The sequence below is a fragment of the Tupaia chinensis genome, unplaced genomic scaffold, assembly GCF_000334495.1.
Source record: "Tupaia chinensis unplaced genomic scaffold, TupChi_1.0 Scaffold000247_1, whole genome shotgun sequence".
Taxonomy (NCBI): Eukaryota; Metazoa; Chordata; class Mammalia; order Scandentia; family Tupaiidae; genus Tupaia; species Tupaia belangeri.
The window spans coordinates 2,775,572-2,800,745 of NW_006159725.1; the positions used below are offsets into that span (position 1 = coordinate 2,775,572).

The 25,174-nt window shown below is 42.0% G+C and overlaps 1 pseudogene; it reads left to right on the plus strand.

The window, feature by feature from the left end:
- Window positions 1-12,727, plus strand: part of LOC102471244 (L-lactate dehydrogenase A chain pseudogene) — a 57,121-nt pseudogene extending 44,394 nt beyond the window's left edge.
- Window positions 12,728-25,174: the final 12,447 nt, after the last annotated feature.

The following is a 25,174-nucleotide window of genomic DNA, read 5'->3' on the forward strand; positions in this document are numbered from 1 at the left end:
CCTCCCGCGGGGCTCAAGTGTGTGCATGCCCAAGATCCCGAGAGGAGAATGGAGGAGAAGGGATGGTGGCGTGGCCATTCCCCCTAAGGGGTGGTTTCTCACTTTCTGTCTTTCTGTGTCTATCTCTCTGGCAAGCACACATGCCCTGTAGCAAAAATCTCTCAAAAAAATAAATAAATAAATAAAAATAAAGAACTAAAATGTTTAACAACCAACAGACAAAACTTCTAAATATGTAACAATCACCTCTTATGAGTCAACTACATCATGACTGAATACATCTCAGCTTGGTGGCCTCAAGGCCTATCCATTTCTTAGTACCATTGCAGATCCTTCAGAGATCTGGAAACACAGTAGTGAGGAGATATTCCAGAAATGGGAGGGGCCAGCCTTCTCCTTTCATGCAAATCGTCACCATAGATTTGCCATCCCTGAATACTGCCTGTCATTCAAATTTTGGGGTAGTGGATCTTATGTAGATATGCACTGCTAGACTGAGTGTTTCTTAATTATTGGTATCATCACATCAGAGTCCAGGTCAGAGCAGAAAAATACAGCCAAAATTTCTAAACTTGGAATAGGGGAGAAATATGCCATTTGTTTTTTTCAGTCTAAACTGTTCTCTACAGCTTTGAATAAATTTAAGTCCGAACTCATAGTTTTCGGGGTTTCCAGGATGAGACCAGTGACTTGTTGGCTGATTTACCTCAATTCATCAGTTGACCTGCCTCTTGTGAAATTCAAAGTTGTCCTCTTAGAGTCCCATGTTCATTTGGGGGTTATTTGGCTTTGAGAAAAGGAAATCACAGGAAACCTGAAATCCTAATTAGTGATGATCAGATAGCATTCTCCCATATCCTCTTCAGCAAAGCTTTGTGAAGCTAGTCTTTTTTATTCCTTCACATTCAATCACTGTGTATTACAGCATACCTAATGAATCTTCCCATTATTAATACGCTGTATATTGGTCCAGTCAAAGATATTACCATACACATTATCATCTGCAGATAATTTTCCATTTTTTGTCTCTTAAATGTTTTGCTTCTTTCTCTTTCCATTTGATCCACATCCTCCCCCATTGCCTGCCCTCCTCCCCCATTGTCTCCAGTATCCACAGTTGCTCTCCATGCCTTTATACTTTCCAATCTTTTAGTTTCTACCATAGAGTGCCAACATGGTATATAATGAGCGGAGACATACAATGCCTCTCTTTCATAGTCTGGCTTGGAAAGGCGTGGCACATATACACTGAGGAATACTACTCAGTCATAAAAAATAATGAGATCCTGGAGACCATCAAATGGCATAATGCTTACATCACTGGACTCCCATGTAGTCAACCACAGTTCGAGTCCCATACCCGGTAACTTAAAATTCATGCCAGGCGCACATGCATGCATGCCCAAGATCCCTAGAGGAGAATGAAGAAAGGATTGTGGCATGGCCATAGCCCCTGGGGGTGATTTCTCACTTCCTGTCTCTCTGTTTCTCTGTCTCTCTGTCTCTCTGGCAAGCGCACATGCCCTATAACAAAAGTCTCTCTAAAACAAACAAACAAATAAACAAAATAATGAGACCCTGGCATTTGATAGAAAATGGATGAATATGGAAGACTGACTGCTAAGCTCTGGGAAGCCAGTCTTTTCATCAGATAGGAAAGCTCAGTCCTCTTTGTCCTGCCAGTTAATAGGAGGACACCAAAGAAGCTTTCCTGGCTATAAAGTTAAAGCTGATGTCTTTTATTTAAGAAAAGATATAAAATAAAACAAAAACACTTGTAATTTAAAATGATTTCCAAATTATTAATGTCCTCTCTTCATATGTATCCATGTCAAATACATACACGCATATATGTGCTTGTGTGTTCAACTATGTAATCATACACAGAGATTATACAAGACTTGTATGATTTTTATTCGTGCACTTTTTTGGATCATTTACAGTTATATTTTTAAGCCAAGCTGCTTTCCCTCTGCTCATTGACTAAGCAAGGTCAGGGTGTATTTTTACCTAGCCAATAAAAAATTTTTACCACTGAGTGTGGATCTATGGGTTTGTATGTCTAGAAACATACTTTTGAATCACTTTGGCTATACGCAACATCTAGTTGAATGGTTTCAAACACAACTAAACCCACATGAAGACTGATTAAAAAGCCCAAAGCCCCAGGCCCCACCCAGGCTCATTAAAGCTGCACTCCAACGTAAGTAGATCCTTGCAGTTTTTAAAGCTTTCCAATATCTCCAGTGTGAAGGTTAAGAACTAATGTCTTAGAAAATCAATAAATCAGCATTAATCATCCAGTGAAAGTGCTCTCCCATATGTTTTATGCTCATATAATCATACAGAAATGTATTCAAACATATATATAGTTCTGATTCATTACAACATAGCATACTATGACACACAGATTCTGTAAATGCTGTTTTTTCATTTTACTTATTTTTTAAATTATTATTATTTACATTTTCTATAGTGCATGTGTGCTCACCAGAGAGAGAGAGAGACAGAGAGGGAAAGCAAAAAAAAACAAGCCACCAGGTCCAGGACTCGAACCACAATTGGCCATATGGGAGTCCAGTACCTTAAACAGCACACCATCTGCTGGCCCTGCATCTTGTTGTTTTAACTTAACCATTTACCATGGACATCCCTCCAGATCAGTACATAGCGTTATAATACATTCGATAATTTAGTTAGAGGAGAGACATACTAAAAATGGTATCTTGAGATGAACAATCTGGTAGTTAGATAGGAAGCCTTAGAGATCAAAAGGTCAGAGACCTTCCAGCAAAATAGTCCAGGAATGACAGCCAAGGACTCACACAGGAGATGAGGCCGTGGGAACGGAAAGGAAGGCAGCCATGCAAGAATTATCAGGAGAAAGAATCATTGCCCTTAACAGTGCACTGGTATCGCAGCCAGGGGAGTGGGAAGAGTCAAAGGTAGTTCCAAATTTATGCTTGGAAGTCTGCAAGGATAACTCAGGAAGAGTGATTACAAGGACAGTTAAAGGAGGAAAAAAAAAAAATTCGCTTGGGTCCTCACAGGCCTACAGATTTCAGATGTGTCCACCAGCCCCCACAATGAAGTAAGCCAATTCCTGGCAAACAGTTTTTTTTTTTAATTCCATTTTTCTGGGTGAGCCCAACTGATACAGTAGCCTCCATTTTTGGAACTCCGTAATTGGATCTGGGAGAGAGAAAACCCTTTCCTTTCTTTTTATGTAGTGGTGAGGCTGTGAGTCTAAGGGGACAGGCCCCTAAGCCCCGTCCACATGCGCAAGTCTGCCTGCGATGGACACAAGTAACCGCCTGACCAGGGAGGAGGAGAATCACCATAAGTGCTGCATCCTGGCTCCAACTTGCCCTGCTGGGTCACATCATCCAATATAGGCCCCTGTTCGTTTAAGTTATGCAGAGTTGTCCCCTGACTTGTACCCTAAAGGGTCTTAACGAATGCAAATCATAATCACAGAGATTCCCAGAGCTCCGTATTGGACTGAGTGGCAGTTATAGCATGGAGGAAGCTTGGAAATGGGAAACAAACCTGGGAGTCAGGAGCCAAGGAGATAGGAGAGGTCAGGGACCCGTGCACAATGCACTCCATGCTGGGCTACCTCTTGTCTCTTAGCTTCAAACACACCCTTCTAGACTCTGTCTCCTAGTGCTGGGGCCGGGACTCAAGGCTTCCTTTCTCCTTCTTCAGAGCATCCCTGTGGCTCTGCCAATAGACTGACTGTAAGGCTAGAAAAGGGAGAAGGGACTTTTCTCTCCTATTTAATGGCTGTTTCTCCAGGTATTGTTCAGCGTTTTTTCTCTTTAGTGGTAGTCCCGGCAACAAGTGGTCCAGTGTCCAGGGCTTTCATATTTCTTCTCATGTTCCCCTTGGAGTTACTGGGACCAGCTGAGACCCTTTCTTCACCTCTTCAGGGTCCTTACATCGACCAATAAAGGCAAGACCCCCTCCTCTAAGGTCTTGGTCCCAGCTCCACTTCCTGAGGTCATTCCTCTAAGCTACAGGGCTAAGGTGGCAACCTTGTCTCTTCGTCCTCCCTTAGGAGGAGAGTCCTAACAATGGAGGCTGCTTCCTGCAGTTCCTACCTCCATGTCACCTTAGTGGCCCTTTTCTGCCTTTTGATTCTTCTAGTACCTATTTGGCAAGTCCGTAACATTAAATTCTACGTATTTAAAAATTTATGTGTTGGGGACAGCAGGTGGCATGATGGTTAAGGCGGTGGACTTCCACATGGCTGACTACAGTTCAAGTCCCAGACCTAGAGACTTGAAAATCACACCGGGTACATGTGTGTGCATGCCCCAAAATCCCAAGAGAAAGAAGAAGGGATTGTGGCATGGCCATCCCTACTTGGAGGTAATTATTTCTCACTTTCCCTCTCACTGTCTCTCTCTGGCACACATGTGCCCTAAGGCAAAAACCTTTAAAAAATGCATATGGTTTCTGTTCTCTGGACTGAACCATATTTCAGATTATGGCAATGAACAAAGGTAGTTATCAAAGCAACCTTGGCCCCAGCTCCAGGCTCTTAGTCATCCAGGAACCTGGGAGGAAATGAAGTGTCATGAACATTTGAGAGCAGAAGCTAAGACTTTGCGGTGAGCTCTCTCTTATTATTTGGGGGAGGAATGTTACTATTTTTCTCAACTGTAACTGTGCCCTAGGTGCATTTGCATATATTATCTCATTGAATCTTACACAGGACCTACTTTTATCATTTTACAGGTTGAGTTGAAAGAGGTTGGATAATTTGCTTGGTGTCACCTAACCTAAAAGCGGCTGAGCTGGGATTGGAATCCAAATAAATCTCCCACTGGAGCCAATGGGTAGTGTGGTGGTTAAGGCGCTGAATCCCACATGGCCAACTACATAGTTGGAGTCCAGAACCCTGCCGCTTGAAAAATATGTCAAGTGTATGTGCATGTATATGCATGCCCAAAATCCCAAGAGGAGAATGGAAGAGAAAGGATTGTGGCAGGGCCATCCCCATTGGGGGGGGTGATTTCTCAATTTCTCTCTCTCTCTCTCTCTCTCTCTCTCTCTCTCTCTCTCTCTCTCTCTGCCTCTTTTCAGCAAGCACACGAAACCTATAATAAAAATCTAAAATAAATAAATAAATCTTATACCCAAACTCATGCTCTCTGAATCTGGAACCTGTCAGGCCCAGCTCCATAGACTCAGACACAGGAAGCAGAAGCCCATCTCAAATGCCCCCTTTGGTGCATGTGTCTTAGACTGCCAAGCCCTGGACATGTAGATTCTCTGTTTACCCCAATGTTCTTCTCCCAGCCTGATCACCTGTTTAGGACATACAAGAGTCCCCTGCTCTGAAACAATATCTCACAATGGGAGAAAGCATACTAGGCAGCTGGAAAGGGTAGAGTTGGTCTGATTGAAGCAAACCAAGAGGGTGGTAGGGAGAGAGAGTGAAAGCAGGAACATTTTTAACAGTACCAGTTGAATTAATTCACAGAAGACTACAGTGTCACCCAATGCTCAGTAAGGAAGAAACCCATCCATTCTAAGTGTTAGCATACACCTCACCATGATGAAGTGTCCAACCCCAAGAAAGCAACCTAATTTGTGTATAGCTGAGCTTCCATTCGTGTCTAAACATAAAAGCCTTTCATTTTTTAGAACACATTCTGGCCAAATGTGGCCATTTCTTAGATCCTTTGGCTTTCTGGTCACTTTGGTTAAACTATTTCTATGTGAGCTAACCATGGTCCATGCTAACGTATAATGGGAGCCCTGGAGTTGAAGCTCCTAGGAGGAAGACCAACCTTACTGCTTCCTATCTGTATGGTAGCAAATAAGTGACTTCATTATTTCAAATGAGATGTTAGCAATGGCATCACATTAAGTACTTAATAGTCACCAGTTACTATATTATCATCATAAAAAGTATTCTATTAGTTTCTCTGTTCTATAGATAAGGAACCTGGTGTATGGCAAAGTTAATGAGCACCCTAGAGTCCACCACTAGTAAGTACAAAGTCAACAGACAAGTTTGTCTAACTCAAATGCCTATGCTCTAAGCTTCCACATGTGGAAGTAACTGGAATGGGACTTGCCTTCCCTATGTAAACAACTAGAGAACTAGACAACACATACAGCAACTATTTTCAGAGATTAGACTGTAGCACAAGAGTGTCATGTATAGCAGAAGAAAGCAGAAGGTGAGCCCTTTGATGCCCCATCTTCCTCCACGAGGCAATGTCCAGGCTGCCCACAGGGATGAAACCCCAAAAACAGCCCACAGTTCTTCTGAGCTGAACAGTCAGAAATAGGACTTAAAAAACAACAAGGAAGATGATGCATATGAGGAAGGGTATGGGAAATGGGGAATCTATGAAAAGAAAGAGATTCAGAAATCTGCACAGGAGTTTCTTCAAGTCTTAGCTAAATACTAATCTGTGCATGTCTAGGGTGAAACTCCACAAGGCAGGACAATAATGGACTTACTTCCATGGAGCTATAGTCTGAACGATTGGAAGAGTCTAGAAGACACTCTAGTACCTGTTAACCGGAATGGAGAGGCCTTCTTGGACATGCAGGGCACTGAGGAAAGGCAGCAGAAAAGCCACACCTTGGTAGTATGACTAAACTAACTCCAAGAATAAGTCGTCAAAAGTATCAAGCTGGAACTCGCAAGTGACATGATGGATAAGGTGCAGGATCCCCCATGGCCAACTCCTAGGTAGGAGTCCTGGACTCGTGACTTGAAAAACACACCAGGCATGCGTGTGTGCCCAAAATCTTGAGAGGAGAATGGAGACAAGAGTATGGCATGATTTCTCACTTTCCCTCGCTCTTTGTCCAGTTAACACACTTTGCCCCTATGGCAAAAAAAATTTTTTTAAATACTATCAAGGTGACATATTAGTCTGTGAAAACAAAACTAAACATTTTTAAAGAAAGATCACAACATGCAAAATTCAATAATATAACATTCATAATATCCAACATCTTGTTTGACTTTTTTTTTTTTTTTTTGGAGAGGCTTTTGCTATAGGGTGCGTGCGCTCGCCAGAAAGACAGAGAGACAGAGAAACAGAGAGCAAGAAATCACTCCCAGGGGGGATGGCCACACCACAATCCCTCCTCCTCCATTCTCCCCTCAGAATCTTGGACACACATGAGCACACACCCGGCATGAGTTTAAGCCACCAAGTCCAGGACTCGAACCACTCAAACCATGGGAGTCCAGCGACATAGCCATTACGCCAACTGCTGGTCCCCATCTTGTTTGACATTTGAAGTGGCAGCTTATAAAAAGGAAAATATAAATCAACAGAAACAGATCTATAAATAATAGAGATAACAGAATTAACAGACTAAAATAGCTTTTATTTGACTGTATGATTTAAATCAGAAATGTGAAGTGAGGGTTGGCAATTTCTCTGTAAAGGCTCAAATAGTAAATCTTGTAGGCTTTGTAGGTCCCATACAGTCTCCAATATGTGTTTATTTATTTATTTCAAATTTGTATAATGTAAAAACCATTCTCAAGTTACTGGCTATATAAAATCAAACCATCAGCTATATTTGACACATTGGCTACAGTTTATTAAATTTTTATTAATACATAAATAAATAAGCAAAATGTAGACAGATGGATAAACAAAAGAATCAAATGTGTCTTCTAGAAATGAAAACTACACTATCTCAGGTAGCAATTTTACCAGTCTACACCATATTTAAAGAAAACATCTGTAAACTTAAAACATAAAGCAATAAAAACTGTCTAAACCAATGCATAACGAAACAAAGGAAACTGAAATAAAAGGAACAAACTTTTCATGACCTTTGGAACAACTTCAAGAAGCTAATATGTGAGTAATTCGAGTAAGTTAATATATATGTAATTTAGTCCCAGAAGGGGAGGAGCAAAATAAAATAAATTCAAGAAATGGTGGCTGAAATTTTTTCCAAATTGGATTTTTATTATTTTATAATTTTCTGTTTACATTTAATTGTTGTACATCTCTATAGCACACTCTATGGCTTTTCAAAGTACACATGTGGTACATGACAAGCAAATCAAAGATAGTACCATATACACCATTTTCAATGGCAAGCTTTACATTCTTGCATCTATTAAGTATTTAAGAAACATCAATTCACCTCATACTCGAATCATAAAATGCTAGTGATAAGTAGAAAACTTTCAAAACATAAACAGAAATAAAATGCACTACATTATCTAAAGGAAGAAAACACAAAGCCCATAGACTTCTTACCAGAAATAATGCAAGTCAGAAGACAATGGAACTATACCTTTTAAATACTGAAAAATCCTTCTTCATCTCTTTATTAGTCTGCCTATCAATGAGTATAGTAATCCTTACCACACATTGCTTCTATAAAGACTTAATGAGATAATATGTATTCAAAGAAAATCCAAAGCTGGCCTTGTAGTATAGCGTACATTGAAAGTCTTGATCCCACATGCTGACTATAATGCAAGTCCTGGCCCTGACAGTTTGAGAAATATGCCAAGCATGTATGTGTGCATATGCCAAAATCCTGAAGGGGTAGAGAAATGGGAGAAAAAGATTGCAGCATGACCTCACCCGGTGGGAGGTGGGGCGATAAATGCTTTCTTCCTCTCTTTCTCTGGCTGGTACATCAACCTTCTTATAATAAAAAGAAAAAAGATCTAAATATAAATTTTCTTATACTATTACTGTTAGCATTACTATTACCATTGTTATCTTTATTATTTAAACTTGAAGCAATCATGTTTTCTATCTAACCTATGAAATTCCAAACTTCTAGGATGATAATCTCCTCTAAAAGATCTTTCAAACTGATCTCCCATTTTCCCCAAAATACATTTGCCTATGAGAACAAGATTACTCCCTGTTCTCTAGACCACTGTGCCATTACTTCCAAGTTGTTGTATGTATTTCTAGTTACTCATTTTCAAGGCAGTCATTTTCATCCCAGTATTTACCTCACTTGAAGTCTTCCATCGTCATCCTTCCAGAAGTAACTTCTTCCTCTTTTACGTTTCTGTAATATACTATATACACTGGTATTTCTCAGACTTTACTGTATATATGAATTATCTGGAGTGAAGCCTGAGAGCTGCGTTTCTCAAGCTCCCAAGTGCTGTCTTTGCAGCTGGTTTGAGCACACTCTGACTTTGAGTAGCAAGGTCATATGCCTTCTCTTAAGGTCATATTTGTATAAACTCAGATAATCATATAATAATAACTACTTTAAGAAGAAAACTGATTTACTTTTTTTTTTTTTTGGAGAGATTTTCACTGTAGGGCACGTGCGCTCGCCAGACAGAGAGAGACATAGAGACAGAAAGCGAGAAATCACCCCCCAGGGGGGATGGTCACGCCACAATTCCTTCTCCTCCATTCTCCTCTCGGGATCTTGGGCACGCACGCACACGCACCCGGCGTGAGTTTTAAGCCACCGGGTCCGGGACACGAACCGCGGTCGACTACGTGGGAGTCCAGCGATATAGCCATTACGCTAACTGCTGGTTCCCGAAAACTGATTTACTTTCATACTTGCGTTTACCACAGTACCTAGTTTAAGGCCATGCAGCTAATTAATCCTTGATAGACAAATGAAAGAGATAGGTGCGTAGAGATGTCATCTTGGCCAGTCTTCTGCTTCCTGGTAAAACCTTGTATTCTCACCTCCTGACACTTTTGGATCTGTATCTAATTTTTAAATGTTTAGAGAAAGTAAAACTATCTACTTTTTTTTTTTTGAGAGAGAGAGCGAGTGAGCAAAAGATTTTTTGCTATAGGGTGTCTGCATTCGCTGGAAAGACAGACAGAGACAGAAAGTGAGAAATCACTCTATCACCCCCAGAGGGAATGGCCACACTGAAACCCCTTCTTCTTCATTCTCTTCTCAGGATCTTGAGCACTCACACGCACACATGCCCAGCGTGGTTTAAACCGCCAGGTCCGGGACTCAAGCCATGGTTGACTACATGGGAGTTCAGCAGTGTAACCATTATGCCACCTGCTGGTCCCCAAACCATCCACTGTAAGCTCTCATACCAAAGGATAGCCCCCTACTGTGTAATAACTACATAATATCATGAGAAGTTCATTAAGAAAAATACTCCTAACCAAATTGTTTCTATTTTACTGGATTTTAAAATGCAGATTTGCTGAAATTTTTTCTTTATATAAACACCATAAGCTTCTTCTGTCTCTGGGATAAAAAGGAATAAATGTGTGATCTATCATATTATGAGAAGGAAGATCCTCATAACTGAAAACAGAAAGCTACTTCTTCCAGATTCTCATAAATTTAATACAATTTCTTTTCTTAAAAAGCTTCAGAGTTTTCTTCCTCCCCCCCACCACCACCCCCAGCTCATGGTCCAAGGCCTCCTGGGTAGCACTGCCTGGTGGAACTCAGCATCCTGTCATGTGACTGACAGCCCCAGCTATCAGCACTTCGATATTGTTTTGCACTCCAGGACTCCACATGTGTTTCCCCTTTGCAAAAATTACATCATGTCTCAGGAAGTCTCTTTTCTGCAACAGAGCCAGCGGATATTCTCAGCCAAGGCTTTGCAAATAAGAAAAGAGGATAAATGAATCCTGGTGCCGTTATTGAAAATGCACATGCTTGCTTCGGTCTTCGTTTCATGGCCCAGCCAGAGCCAATTTGTTGATGCATTATGTCTTAACTGTTTTGCTCCCACTGAAATGAACACGTGAAGATGAGGAGAGTTCACACTTGTCTGCGTGCAGGTTGTTACATAAAGTGCAATTGTTTGCAGTCCTTGGCCTTTGACCAGAAGGGAGCCAGATAATACTTTGACTTGCACTCAGACAAATGCTTGAACCTGTTACCAAAAGAGTCGAAAATAGGCAGCTTCTGAGAATTTCGTTTCTTTCGTAACACCTTCTCCAGTTTCTCAGAAGAGAGCTAATACCAAATGCCCCCCCCAAAAAAAATAAAAAAGAACATTTTCTGATTTAAAAAAAAAATTATGACTACTTTCTTCGCTTCACGCTAAAAATATATATGTGCCCTTGTTCCTCAATCCAAATCCATTTCCATATCTGCACATTATGTAAAAATGTTCCTTTTTGAAGGATTAGGTTTGTGTTCAACACTTACCAAGCCTTATATATTCCCATCATTGTCGTTAGGCATAGGTTGTAAGCAACCAGAGGCCAGAAACAGAACAAATGGCTCTTTTTTTGGCAAAACCCAATAGAGCACCACAGATAAGTCAGCAGTCAGCACTTCTTTGATGAGGATAGCAATCTAAATGATCCCTTAGATTTAAATAATGCCAACAAGAATTTTTTTAAAGAATTATTTACTTTATTTTATTTTGTTTGCTATCATCACCAGAGAGAGACAAAGAGAGAAGGAAAGTGAGAAAGTAAGCCTCCAGGTCCTGGACTTAAACTGAGGTTGGCCATGTGGGAGTCCAGCACCTTAACCACCACACCACCTGCCTTTCCCCACACCAAGTTTTTAAAGATGTTTTCCTGCCCATGATATCAACAGCTTCATCTGCTTTGTTTATTTTACAAAAAGTTACTGAGTATTGGTTAATGGCAGGCACTATGCAAGCAAGACATTCATAGCAATAACTATGGTTGGAAAGAGAGAGGGTCTCGGTGCTGGAGTCTCTGTTGCCGAGTCTGGATCCCATTGTCGTGCACTCTGACCCCTGTTCAGTGTGCACTCCTGATTCCTTCTGGTTCCAAGCCCAACATAGCATCTCTCAAGGATCAGCTGATTGTGACTCTTCTTAAGGAAGCCCAGGCCCCCCAAAATAAGATTATGGTTGTTGGGGTTGGTGCTATTGGCATGGCCTGGGCCATCAGTATCTTAGTGAAGGACTTGGTAGATGAACTTGGTCTTGTTGATGCCATGGAAGACAAATTGAAGGAAGAGATGATGGATTTCCAACATGGCAGCCTTTTCCTTAGAACACCAAAAATCGTCTCTGGTAGAGACTCTAATGTGACTGAGAACGTCAAGCTGGTCATTATCACAGCTGGAGCTCATCAGCAAGAGGGAGAACGCTGTCTTCACCTGGTCCAGCGCAACGTCAACCTCTTCAAATTCATCATTCCGAATGTTGTAAAATACGACCCAAACTGCAAATTGCTTGTTGTTTCCAATCCAGTGTATATCTTGACCTATGTGGCTTGGAAGATAAGTGGCTTTCCCAAAAACCATGTTATTAAAAGTGGTAGTAATCTGGATTCTGCCCAGTGCCATTACCTGATGGGAGAAAGGCTGGGAGTTCACCCATTAAGCTATCGTGGGTGGGTCCTGGGGGAGCACAGAGACTCCAGTGGAGTGAAGTGAATGTTGCTGGTGTCTCCCTGAAGAATCGGCACCCAGATCTTGGTACTGATGCAGACAAGGAGCAGTGGAAGCAGGTTCATAAACAGGTGGGGGACAGTGCTTATGAAGAGATCAAGCTGAAAGGCTACATCCTGGGCCACTGGCCTACTTGTAGCAGATTTGGCAGAAAGCACAATGAAGAATCTTTGGTGGGTACATCCAATTTCTACCATGATTAAGGGTCTCTAGGAAATAAAGGATGATGTCTTCCTTAATTCCTTGCATCTTGGAACAGAATAGAATCTCAGATGTGGTGAAAGTGACACTGATACCTGACAAAGAGGCCCGTTTAAAGAAGAGCATAGATACACTTTTGGGGATCCGAAAAGAGCTGCAGTTCTAAACTCTTGTGATGTCCTACCTCTTCACTTCTAGGCTACACAAAGATTTTAGTTGAAGGTTGTACACATTGTCCTTTTCATCTGATCTGTGATTAAAGCAGTATTATCAAGATAGCCTCGGAAAACATCAATTTCCTGCAGTTATAGCTGGTAAAACCTTACACACCTGTGTCCTGGTGCTGGCAGGTTCTCAGTGTGTGTGGCCCTAAGCTGTAGAGTGGGAAATAGTTCCTCTACCTGGGAGGTGCCACTGCCAGTGTGGTACGTGCTGCATTTGCCTTCAAACCATGTGTGTTTACTCTGTGCTGTATAACTCCGATCCCTTCACCTGACGTGCCTAGTCCAACTTTTCTGCCCCACCCTGGGATCCAACATGTAAATCCAATTCTGCATACCTCACGCACAACTATTGAAAAGACCTTAGTTTTTGTAATACATGTATTGGTAGAGTACATGGCCACGTAGTGTAAAAAGAAAGCTCTCCAGAGGAACTAGCAACTATCCAAGTGTCATACTAAAACACCAAATACACCTTGAAGAGTGCAAAAAAAAAAAAAAAAAAAAAAAAAAAGAGAGATTCTGCCCTCGTGTAATTTATATTCATTGAGTGTTTATTGAATTCCTATGAGGTTCTTGATGCTCTGTGCTAGTGATATATTTAGAAAAGGTTATAAATGTCTTTACTGTGTACATCAGAAAGTGGAGACCCAGGGAACCAGCAGTTAGCGTAATGGCTATGTCGCTGGACTCCCATGTAGTCGACCCCGGTTCGCATCCCAGACCCGATGGCTTAAAACTCATGCCGGGTGCATGTGGGTGTGTGCCCAAGATCCCAAGAGGAGAATGGAGGAGAAAGGATTGTGGCATAACCATCCCCCCGGGGGGGGATTTCTCACTTTCTGTCTCTATGTCTCTCTCTGTCTGTCTGGCGAGTGCACGCGCCCTATAGCGAAAACCTCTCCAAAAAAAAAAAAAGAAAGAAAGTGGAGACCCAGAAAGGTTAAGTGATTTTCCCAAATCACATCATTAGCTCTGGGTACAAGGGGGGTAGCAAACATCGGGCATTGTGACAGAGATTGATCAGAGCCCAGATGACCAAAGGATCCTCATTTCAATGCCAAGTAGTTTCCAGCCCAAGGAAATAAATCAATGATAATGCCTTGGCATACTGGAAGGATCATCAGACTAGCAATCAGGATGTTCAGGTTTGGACTCCATCATATTATTTCCTAATAGGTTGAATAAAGTTCGTAGCTTTCCAACAGAGTTACTCAGAGTCTTGGGTCCTAAGGGAAATGATGAAGGAGACTTCATGGGAAGTAATGGGAGGATGACTTGGCTGCAAGCAACATGTTCCATTCCAGGTTTGTCTTTAATTGCCAGAGGGCACGTGCGCTCACCAGAGACATAGAGGGAGACAGCACCCGCCAATGGAGTGTGGTCCTGACATGATCCCTTCTCCTCCATTTTTCCAGCCTGTGGGGTGAGGGGCCCACATGCACATGAACCCAGCATGTGTTTCAAGCTGCTGTGGTTGGAATTTGGCCACATTTAGTTATATGGGATCCAGCTCCCTTATCTACGAGGCTCTGGGACTGGCCCTGTTTCAGATTCAATCAAAGATTTGATCTGTTTTATATCCTGAGATCCTGCACATAATTTTACTTTTAGAAAGGATTTTTTTTAAGTAGAAAACAACCAAAATGAAAAATGAATTAAAAAGATGGCCTCGAAGACTTTTTAAATTCTGCCCATGTATAACTTGGTAAACTTTTCAGCATTACCAGCTGAAAGTCTGCTCCTTCTCTGTTGGGATTGGCTAATGTGGAACTACATGCCCAATGGACTGATCAGTGTGGTGAACTCTAAACTCTTCTATGCAAAACGTGCTTTGTGTATTAGTAGCACCAACATCTCCTGGAAGCTCGTTAGAAGCATGGAATGTTTCAGGTCCCACCTCAGACCTCCTGAATCTGAATTTTAATTTTACCGAGATTTCCAAGTGGTTTGATGAATATGAGAGTCTGAGAAGCACTGATCTTTAAGATTTTAGAATCTTTCTTGATTGACTTACCTCACTGGCTCCCATCACATTCTCCTCTCCATGGTTTATAGCAAGAAGACAGGATGGCTGACCACTCCTGCCCTATCCCATTTCTCTATGACTCCAAATGAAAAAGTCGAGTCAGCATTTGGCATTATTGCTCATATCCTAATACAACTGAACAGGCGTCATCTGCCATTTATTCCTATAAAAGACCCCCACCATCACCACCAGTGCCCATGACTACTTAAAATATTAGGAACATTAAAAACAGCTCTTTTGCGGCAGAGCTGAGGCCCCTTTGATGAGATCATCTTTCTAATCCAGTCCAATCCTGAGACTCACTAATTTTATAATACAGACATTCATAACAAAAACCTCTCAGATCCTTTACAAAGTGCCCCAGGCTTGTCCATGTGTTATTAAAGTTGGGCTGAGTAATAAACGCTATAAATGTCCTAGGAGACAGCACTCATGCCCAGTGAGCATGACATCCCATAATAGACCTATTTGGCTTGTTACCCTGGCGCCTTTCTCTACCCTGATCTCTGGAAACCAGAGAAAGACAAACATCAGGATGTCAATCCAAAGGCGTAGACGTGGGTATAAGACGCTTTGCTTGGAGAGTTTTCATAAGATCGTATTTCTGACCTGATTCCTATTACTTCTGAGTTGTCGTCAGGAGGTGATTTTTTTCATTAGCATTTCTCTACCCAGAAGGAAAACATTATCCTCCAAATAAAATTCAAGCGAACTAAATCACTTCCAACCTCAGCATCATTTCAGGCTTGGTGTCATTGTGGATTCAAGATTGAGTACTATTTAATCTCCTCGAGTTCCATTCCCAGTAGGAAAAATGCCAAGAAACAAAGGAAAGATACATCCCATTTTCAGAAGCAATCACCTTCTGTTTTAAACTGATCGTAAAGCAGTTCAATTTATCAACTTCTTACAGAGTCAGCTCTTTCTGGTGAAGTCAAATCTGACGGCACTCATTCTTTCAACAAACATTTATTGAGTGTCTAGCATACGCCAGGCACTGGGGCTGGCCACTAAGGGAAAAAGGCAGTTTCTGAAATCAAGAAACTCATAGCCTACTTGTGAAGACAGATATAAATAGCTATTAGATCATATAATCAATACTTTACTGGTGGTTTAAGCAGGAAAATATGGGAATACAGACTAGCAAGCAATGAGGGTCCAAACAAGGATAAGACTCTGTCCTTGTTTTCCAGGAAGTTTCAATCTAGGTGGGAGAACAAGGAAAATATACTTCAACACTGGTAAGGCATTTGTGCTGAGTGCCAAGTGTATAATTTGCCAAAATACAGCCAGGGCTAGCGGCTGGCGCTCAATGAATTGTAGTGCCCATGGTTATTGAGAACAATCTTGAGGGGCTATGAGCATCAGGGGTGGGTACAGAAATGAAAGGATTGTAGCTGGCTGTAGGAGAGAGGAAGAACTGCTATGGCAAAAATGAATAAGAACAGGGCATAATATCTGTTTTCACTTTGAAACATCCTCCAAGATCATCCATTACCCCCAAAACATACTTGAGACCACTAAAATACATTTGTTTTATAATTATATCAAAAGTGAGTCATAAGATTTTGGAATATTGTGGTTTACTGAAATGCTACAAGGTGATGGGACCAGCAGTTGGTGTAATGGCTATGTCGCTGGACTCCCACGTAATTGACCACAGTTCGAGTCCCCAACCCCGTGGCTTAAACTCATGCTGGGCACGTATGCATGCATGCCCAAGATCCTGAGAGGAGAATGGAGGAGAAGGGATTGCAGCATGGCCATCCCCCCAGGGGTGATTTCTCACTTTCTGTCTCTCTCTCTCTCTCTTTCTGGCACGTGCACATGCCCTATAGCAAGAACCTCTCTCTCAAAAAAGAAAAAAAAAAAAAGAAATGCTACAACTGGCAAGTCCAACTTTCCATTACCTGCTTAAATCCTTCTAATAATAGTTTATTAAGTGGCCATTTCAGCCTCTACTTAAATGTCACAAATGCCAGGAAGTTTACTACCCCTTCATGCTCTCCCAGGTCTCCTATCCATTTTTATGTATTATTACCTAAAGAAAACCCAAATCTATTATCCTGTTGCTTCTTGGTTTTGCATTTGGAAATGACAAATACCAAATCCATTTTCTCTTCCATGTGACAACTCAAGTCAACAGACATTTATTTGTGTATGAGGCAGTGTACTCGGTGTACTGGATACGGACATCGAATGAATGAGTGAATGAGTGAATGAGGCACGGTTGTTGTTTTAGAGACACTTGTGCTGGTATATTCAGAGTGTTCAAATGGATTGAAAGGACAATCCAGATTTGGGGACTAAGAGAAGTCTTAAGTGAACTATTTCTTTTTATGGTGGAAAAGTGTGTATTTAGAATTAGCCAGCTGGACTCGCTTTAGATGATCCCAATTTTGTTGGCAACATCCAGAGCATCATAATCAGGAGCCAGTCGCACATAGGCCTTCTTCTCTCCATCAGGCCTGATTAGAGCGTTGACCTTGGCCACATCAGTATCATAGAGCTTCTTCACAGCCTGTTTGATCTGGTGCTTGTTGGCCTTGACATCCACAATGAACACAAGTGTGTTGTCCTCTATCTTCTTCATGGCAAACTCGGTTGTCAGGGGAACTTGATGATGGCAAAGTGGTCAAGCTTGTTTCTCCTGGGGGCACCCTTCTGAGGATATTTGGGCTGCCTCTGCAGCCGGAGAGTCTTGGGTCTCCGAAAGGTGGGTAATCTACGGATCTTTTTTTTGTGTGTGTGTGTGTGTGTGGCTGAAGATGCCTTTCAGCACTACATTCTTGGCCTTCAAAGTCTTTGCTTCAGATTCAGCTTTCGGAGGGGTAGGAGCTTCCTTCTTTGCTTTTGGCACCATCTTGGCAAAAAGCTTAAGTGAACTTTTTATAAAACAATTACTGTATTTATTATTATTTTTTAATTTGACCAGAAAGAGACAGAGAGAGAGCGAGAGGGAAAGTGAGAAGGCAAGCTACCAGGTGAAACCACCAGGGTTTGACCCCCACATGGGGGTCAAGTGCCATAATCACCACACCACCTGCTGGCCTCCTTACGTGAACTTTTAAAAACAAATAGGAGTTAGCCAAAGAAGCAATCCCCAAGAGGAAAAATGTAAGTAAAGGTACACAAATGAGAAACTGTATGCTGTACTCAAGGAACTATGAATAGAATATTTGTAGGCAACAGGGTTAGAGACACAGGTAAGCATCAGAAAGAGCCTCATACATCACCTCATACAGCCACCCGAGTGATCTGACGAAGGGAGCGAGAGGCCAGGTCAGCCATGTCGTTCGCTCACCTGTGAGGTCAGGGTGGAGAAACAGTAAGCCAGGTGAAAAACAGTGAAAACCTGAATTCAGTCTGAAGTCATGGGAATGTGTCTAATAAATATTGATGAAGTAAAATGGACAGGTCTGGATAACTAATTTGATGGAAAGGAGGGTAATGGCTCAAAGGTGACTCCTTAGCTTCTAAATCAGACAGATTTCGAAGTGGAGTATCTGGGTGACCAAAGGTACCTCTAATTGTCAATACATCAAGTTAGAGATGCTAGTCTGAGTTGAGGCTGAATTTGTTAAGTTTGATGTGACTTTAAGGTACCATTTAAGACGAATGGCTAGTCATTGGATACAAGTCTGCAGCTCAGAGGAGGAGTGGGCTTAGAGAAATAAACCCAGCATCCAAGTGAATAATTGTGAGCATAGCGTACGTAAGATCAACCAGGTAGAGAGTCAATCTGAGAAAGAAGAAGCCTAAGAAAAGAACCTGGGGAGCAACAATATTGAGGGAGAGTTCAATATAGTTGGAGAAAGCTGTTGTGTTCCTCCTGGATCTTCTCCGCTGACCTAAACAGCCGCAGAGCTTTCCGCTATCTCTTCTACACGCTTGCTTTTGCAACTGACATGAATTCACGAGCTGCGGACTGCCTAGAGATGAGAATGTGATCTGCATTCTGAACGTCAGAGAGGGCCGAGATGGCAGACAATGCACCACTATGTGTGCCAACTTCCTAACAGAGATGGGTCTCATAGAAGGAGTTGCCCGCCGTGGACTCTGTTTTCTAGTCTCCCTTGCTAAGGAAATGTGAAGCAATTCTTCTGAGCCAAAATTCTAATAAAGCAGAGGTCCCCTCTCTATTCATTTTTCCTCTTTAAGCTATTGGGTTGGAAAAATCATGATGCATTTTTCTGTAGAAAAACATAGAAAAATATGACTTTTCTGATGACCCAACAGATGTGAATGACAGTGAGACCAAAGCCCAGAGGATTGCTGGGCTACCACTTGGAAGGAACTGAGGACCCTGAATCCCAACCTGGAGGACAACAACACACAAGACAAGGAATATGGTTCAGACAACAGGCCCTCTGCCAATTAGAAAAAGGTAGTGTAAGAAAGTATTCATTTTAGGACCAGCAGTTGGCATAGCGGTTACATCACTGGATTCCCACATAGCCAACTGCTGTTTGCATCCCAGCCCCAGAGGCTTGAAACTCACTCTGGGTGTGCCCACATGTGTGTGTGTGTGTGTGTGTGTGTGTCCAAACTCCTGAGAGAATAGAGAAGGGATTACAGTGTGGCCATCTCCCGGGGGCAATTTCTTGCATTCTGTTGCCCTGTCTCTCCAGTGAGTCCATGTAGCAAAAATCTTTCTAAAAAAAAAAGAAAGGAAGAAAGAAAAGAAAATTTGGAGAAGAGAGACATTATATCAATGTGTTAACAAGTAAACTCTCTTGTAATTTACAAGCTTTTATTTTTTTAGCCAACTACAGATCTTTACATTTGTCCCTGTTAAGTAGCATCTTACAAAGTTTAGCTGATTTCTGAATATTTAAATATCTTTTCAGGGAGCCAGCAGGTGGTTTGGTAGTTAAGGCACTAGATTCCCCATAGTTCAAGCCCCAGACCCACTGATTTGAAAATCATGCCGGGCACATGTGTGCACATGCCCAAAATCATCCCAAGAAGAGAAGGGAGAAAAATGGATTGTCATGTGGTCATCCCCTGGAGGAGTGATATCTCTCTCTCTCTGTCATGAGTGCACACACCCTCTGGCAAAAACCTGAAAAAAATATTTTTGTTTGAATTTGATTTTGCTCATCTAGTGTATTAACTATTCTTTTCAGTTCTCAGGCATCTGCAAACTTGATGATGGGTTAAGAAGTTAGTCTTGGAGCCAGCTGGAGGCATAGTGGTTAAGGCAGCTGGATCTCATATGGCCATCTGTGCCATCTGAGTCCTGGACCTGGTGACTTGAAAAACATGCAGGATGTGAGTGCACACACCCCATAACAAGTTTTAAAAAAGAAAAAGAAAAAGAGAGAGAGAGAGAGAGGAAGGAAGGAGTTGGCTTGGACTAACAATTTTAGAATGTTCCCACGTTTGCACTCACTGTGAGCCCTCTGTGGGCCATTCCCAACCCTAGTGGCACCGCTCCTAATTTAAGCATACCATGGCCTTCTACTCAACTACCGCCTTAAAGATTAGAGGGTCAAAACAATAAGAATGGAATACAATCGAAGGGACCCTGTCCTCCTGCTTTCCATCCCCTAAGCCCAAGCGTCCCACCAGTCTTGAATCACCCTTTGGGTGCAGTAGCATCCCAGGCAGCCTCTCTGTTTCTGGCTGCCATCACTTTCGATTTTTCTAGATTCTTCTTCTCACAGATCTTTGCTTAGTGGGCAAAGACCTTTCTGAGACAGCCTTGAGCTGCCAACCCAGTCTCACTTTCCCCCCACATCGATCACAGACTCACCATTCATCCAAACAAGACAGTCTTTGCACAGGTCCTACCTAACTTGCCATTCATCAAACAAGACAGTCTTTGCACAGGTCCTACCTTGTGAACACCGTCCTCAGTCGAGCTGATGCTTCCTGTGCCCTTGCTCGCCCGGGAAGCATCAGTGCCTCCTCTGTGCATTCACGTTTTCTCGGTCAGCCTCACTGCTCACAGGCCTTCCTTCTCCTCCAGCCTGCGAGTGTGTGAGGGACAGGGCTGTGGATTTCTCCTCATTTCCAAGCTCCTAGCCCAGTGCGTTCTTCACAATTGGTTCTCTTTTTTGTTCTGTTTGTTTTAGGTTTTTGCCATAGCGTACATGTGCTCATTGGAGAGAGACAAAGAGAGTCAGAGGGAAAAGTAAGACATCACCGCCCAGGGGGATGGCCACACCACAATCTCTTCTCTTCTGTTTGCCTCTCAGCATTTTGGGTATGCATGCATATGCTTCCGGTGTGATTTTCAAGTCCCTGGCCGGGTCTGGGACTCAAACTACGGTTGGAGTCCAGAGTCTTAGCCACCATGCCACCTGCTGGCCTCCACAGTAGTTCTCAAAAAATATTTGTTGAGATAGTAAATAATGAATTATGATAATAAAGATGGTAAGGGCCAGCCCTGTGGTCTGGTGGTTAAGGGAACCAGATCCCAGAAGGCCAACGGTACAGCTGGAATTCTGACCCAGGTGGCTTGAAAAATACACAGGGTGCATGTGACTGGGTGCCCCAAATCCTGACAGAATGTTGAAACAGAGGAGAGGGGATTGTGGAGTGACCACGCCCCTTCCATGGTTGCATTCTTCCTCTTCCTCTCTCTCTGTCTCTCTGTCTCCCTCTGGCAAGCACACATTTCTGGCAAAATTAATGAATTAGCTAATTAATTAAAAGATGGTAAGAGGCTCAAGATACCCTTCCGACAAGGAAACAGAAAATTCAAATTGCACATATTTATGCTATCTTACAAGAAACACACATGCATTAATTTTTCCAGTTCATTGAGGTATACTTGACAAATAGATACGTATATAGTTCAGGTGTGTAACATGATGTTTTGATATGTGTAGACATTGTCAAACAATGTCATAATCAAGCTAATTAACATAACATCACCTTACACAATTACCATTTACGTACGTAAGTGGTGAAAACACTCCTTCTTAGCAAGTTTTAAATATACAACACATTATTAATTATGGCCCCTGAGCTGTCCATTAGCTCTCTGGAACTTATTCATTCTGCATAATGATACTCTGTATCCTTTGATCCTCCTGTCCAAGCTCCTTCATTCCCAGCCCCTGGTCACCATCACTGTATGCTACTTCTAAGAGTTGCACATTTTTAGATTCCACATATGAGATCCTACTTCTTTCTGTGTCTGGCTAATTTCACTTGGCACTGTCCTCTGGGCTCACCCATGTTGTTGCAAATAGCAGGACTTCCTTCCTTCTTTTTTGAGGCTGAACGTGATTCCATTATATACATCCCATAGTAGATAGATGGGTATGAACATATGATACATTTTCTTTACCCATTTCTCTATTGATGGGCGGCTGGGTTGACTCTATGTCTTAGCTATGATATTTCATGCTGCAACGAACATGGGGGGGTGCAGATATCTCTTCAAGATACTGCTTTCATTTCCTTTGGTAGCAGATAAGGGATTGCAGGATCGTATGGTAATTCTAGTTTCAAAGTTCTGAGGAACCTCCATACTGTTTTCCAAGTTCCATTCCTACCAGTAGTGTGTAAGGTTTCTTTTCTTGCCACACCCTCACCAGCCCTTGTTATCTGTTCTCTCTCTTTTTTTTTTTAGAGATGTTTTTGCTATAGGGTGCGTGCGCTCGCCAGACAGAGAGAGAGAGACAGAGAGACAGAAAGTGAGAAATCACTCCCCCAGGGGGGATGGCCACACCGCAATCCCTTCTCCTCCATTCTCCTCTTGGGATTTTGGGCACTCACGCACACACGCCCAGCGTGAGTTTTAAGCCACCAGGTTCGGGACGCGAACCGCAGTCGACTACGTGTGAGTCCAGCGACATAGCCATTACGCTAACTGCTGGTCTCCCCTGTTCTCTTTTTAATAATACCCATCCTAATGGATGTAATACTCTTGCCATACATGCGCTATTGTCTACTCTATTACCATGTGACTGTAAGAACCAACAATTGTTTCTTTCCAGGATGACTGAGAGTCATCATATTTCCACAGAGTTTTGTCTGTAGGAGCAGAACCTATCTCAACACACATGAGAAACTTCCCCTGCTTTTTTTTTTTTTTTAAGCTTTTACCATACAACATTTGTGCTTCTTGGAGAGGAAAAGTGAGAAATCACCCCCTAGGGAGGATGGCCACACTGTAATCCCTTCTCCTCCATTCTCTTCTTAGGATCTTGGGCACGTATGCACATGCTCATGGAGTGATTTTCAAGCCATTTGGTCTGGGACTCAAACCCCATGGTGGGCCATGTGTGAGTCTAGCACCTTCACTACCACACCACCTGTTGGCCCAAGAAACTCCCTTTATACATAATTAAATATAAGTACATTTAAGAATCACAAAACTTCCTTAATACTTAAATCTTTAATACTGGTTCTAAAATCAACACTTTTATACCTGGTCAGGTCAAATTATTATTATTGATTGTTATTATCTGTTTTAGTAAATTAGTAAAGAATGTCAATGGAAAATGTCCAACTACCTAGAAATAAACTGAATAAAAAGAATAAATCCAGTAATTAGTCTGGGAGTTCAAAGCAGGGTTGATTTCATTACATAATAGTTTCCAAAGGGAACTAGCTGTCTTCCTTTTGAATCTTGATTAAAGGTGTGCAGAGGAAGGATATTCCACTCCATGTTCCTTGGGGATCTCTTTCCATGATTTGGTTTCTCTTGAGTGGTGGGTATGATTAACTGGGCTGGTTTCTTTCATAATTGTCCTGAAACCCTCTGTATTTCCAAAGTGCTTGGCAATTTTTTTGTTTTGTTTTGTTTTGTTTTTCATTAGGATGTACTTAAAAGAGAATTCGATCAATGATGCATGGGGGCAGTGAGGCAAACCCAGCTCTGGGAGATTGTTGTTGGCATAGCCAGAATAAACCATACAAAGTCTTCCCATTTTTTTAGGGTGGTCAAGGTGTTCTTTTCAAATTATTTGCATTTTTTAAATTCAAAAATGTCCTAAAGAACAGTGAGCTTAGCCTTTTCTTTTTGGGACTTAGAATAGGGTTGTCAGATTTAAAAAAAAAAAAAAAAAGAAAAGAAAAGAAAAAGAAAAGAAAGAAAGAAAGAAAAAAGATAAAACAGGATGTTGAAATTTCAGATAAATAATAAATATTTTTCAGTATAAATATGTTGCATACAATACTAGGAGTTCTGTATTTTTATTTGCTCAATCTGGGAACCCCTAATTTAGGAAGACAACTGTATCCACTCAAGAGCCATGTGAACTTGGGCATAAAAACTTAGTCTGGGTTGAAATTTTCCCATCTCTAAAAATATTAGTTTATTGGGAAAGTCATGCCATGTTTTTTATATAAAAATGCATCGTGACCTTTCAGACGACCCCACACAATGTCTTGCTACATAAGCTGTAGGCACCTTCTAGTTCCATTGTGGTTTTTTGCTGATGAGACAATGGTGCATTACCTTTCCTTGACCCAAGACTTACATAGTGGTATAATTACAGTGTCATGTGAAAAGCACAACATTAGCAGTAAGGTCTGAGTCAGAGACCTAGTCTCTGTGGCACAGGGGCATGTCCTGGACTGGAGAGATGGAAGCCAAAAGCCGACTGTGGTTTGAGTCCCTGGTCTGTTCAGCCTGAAAGCACACCAAGCACATGCATATATGCCCAGGAGGGCTACAGAACTAGAGAGAGGGGATCATGGCATGACCAAGCCCTGTGGAGGGTACGTCTCTTTCTCTCTCTCTCTCATGCACATGCACTGTGTCATGAATGAGGGGGGAACAAACAGAAAAAGAAAAATAAGATCTAAATTAAAATCCCAAAGTTTCACCCAAAGAAATGGAGATAAGATACCTTATGATAGCTGTCAAATTAGCGAATGTGTATAATGTGTCTAAGAAGGTCTGTGTAAAGTTATAAACAAATCATGACTCATGAGAAAGTCACTCAGCTCCTACAGAAGTTGGGTACCAATCAACCGGAAGTGAGTTATCAAAGCTACATGGCTAGAGCCTCTCTTTGTATGACTGACACCAAGTTTTTGAGCTCAGGTACAGTCTTAGAAGGTACCCGCAAGGAGTTGCTTTACCTCCCTTGCATGATTATCTTAGGAAACATGTTAAAATGTCAGCTCTACAATTTTTCAGTTTTTTAAATACAAATGTGCCCATTATCATGAGAGCCAGGTGAACAGAAACATGGAGGACACTGGCACATAGACTCAAGGGACAGACCAGTTCCTCTCTTCTCTCCCCCTGCCCTTGGATGGTTCCCCAGAAGCCTGGGGCTGAGTGCAGGCACTGGGAAGTGCTGCGTTTGTGGAGCAGGCCTCGGTTTTCCTCCTCTACGTAGTGGTTGTGTTGTCCGAGCCCTGCAGCACAAGGATGAGGACAGTTTCTTCC